General features: G+C 36.3%; 1 non-coding gene across 1 annotated transcript; it reads right to left on the bottom strand.

Moving 5' to 3' along the window:
* Positions 1-834: 834 nt before the first annotated feature.
* On the bottom strand, positions 835-938 carry LOC127746153 (small nucleolar RNA R71). The gene has a single exon (XR_008007772.1). It is a non-coding gene; the product is annotated as a small nucleolar RNA R71 (small nucleolar RNA).
* Positions 939-1,088: the final 150 nt, after the last annotated feature.

Genomic DNA, 1,088 nt, shown 5'->3' with positions numbered 1-1,088 from the left:
CTCATCCCTTTTTCAAAATTCTTTTTAAAATTAACTAATTGTTTTAAATTTTAATATTAATTCTATGTCACCTTTAATTTTCAAAAATCATTAACTCCTTTTCAAAATTAATTTTCGAAATTCTTTCCCTCTCATATTCTTCTATTTATTTATTTATTTACTAACACTGCCCCTATCCTTACCCTTGTGTTTGGATTATTCCTTCTTCTTAATCCTTATCCCCTTTCTTCTTCTACTAATAATAAGGATCCTCTTTACTGTGACATAGAGGATTCCTCTTCCTTTTCTTTTTCTCTTCTCTTTCATATGAGCAGGAACAAGGAAAAAGGCACTCTTGTTGAAGCTGATCCTGAACCTGAAAGGACTTTGAAGAGGAAACTAAGAGAAGCTAAATTATAACAATCCAGAGGCAACTTTTTTGAAATTTTCGAACAAGAGAAGGAGATGGCAGCCGAACCCAACAACAAGAGGATGCTTGGTGATTTTACTAAACCCACATCCAAGTTTGATGGAAGGAGCATCTCAATTCCTGCCATTGGAGCAAACAATTTTGAGCTGAAACCTCAATTAGTTGCTTTAATGCAACAGAACTGCAAGTTCCATGGACTTCTATCTGAAGATCCTTATCAGTTTTTAACTGAGTTCTTGCAGATTTCTGAGACTGTTAAGATGAATGGAGTAGATCCTGAAGTCTACAGGCTCATGCTTTTTCCTTTTGCTGTAAGAGACAGAGCTAGAACATGGTTGGACTCACAACCTAAAGATAGCCTGGACTCCTGGGATAAGCTGGTCATGGCCTTCTTGGATAAATTCTTTCCTCCTCAAAAGCTGAGCAAGCTCAAAGTGCATTTTCAGATCTTCAAGCAAAAAGATGTTGAATTCCTCTATGAAGCTTGGGAAAGATACAAGTAGATGACCAAAAAGTGTCCTTCTGACATGTTTTCAGAATGGACTATATTAGATATATTCTATTATGGTCTATCTGAGTTTTCCAAGATGTCATTGGACCACTCTGCAGGTGGATCCATTCACCTAAAGAAAACACCTTCAGAGACTCAGGAACTTATTGACATGGTTGTAAATAACCA

The sequence above is a fragment of the Arachis duranensis genome, chromosome 3 (genome assembly GCF_000817695.3).
Source record: "Arachis duranensis cultivar V14167 chromosome 3, aradu.V14167.gnm2.J7QH, whole genome shotgun sequence".
Classification (NCBI taxonomy): domain Eukaryota; kingdom Viridiplantae; phylum Streptophyta; class Magnoliopsida; order Fabales; family Fabaceae; genus Arachis; species Arachis duranensis.
This window is presented reverse-complemented; position numbering and strand designations above follow the sequence as displayed.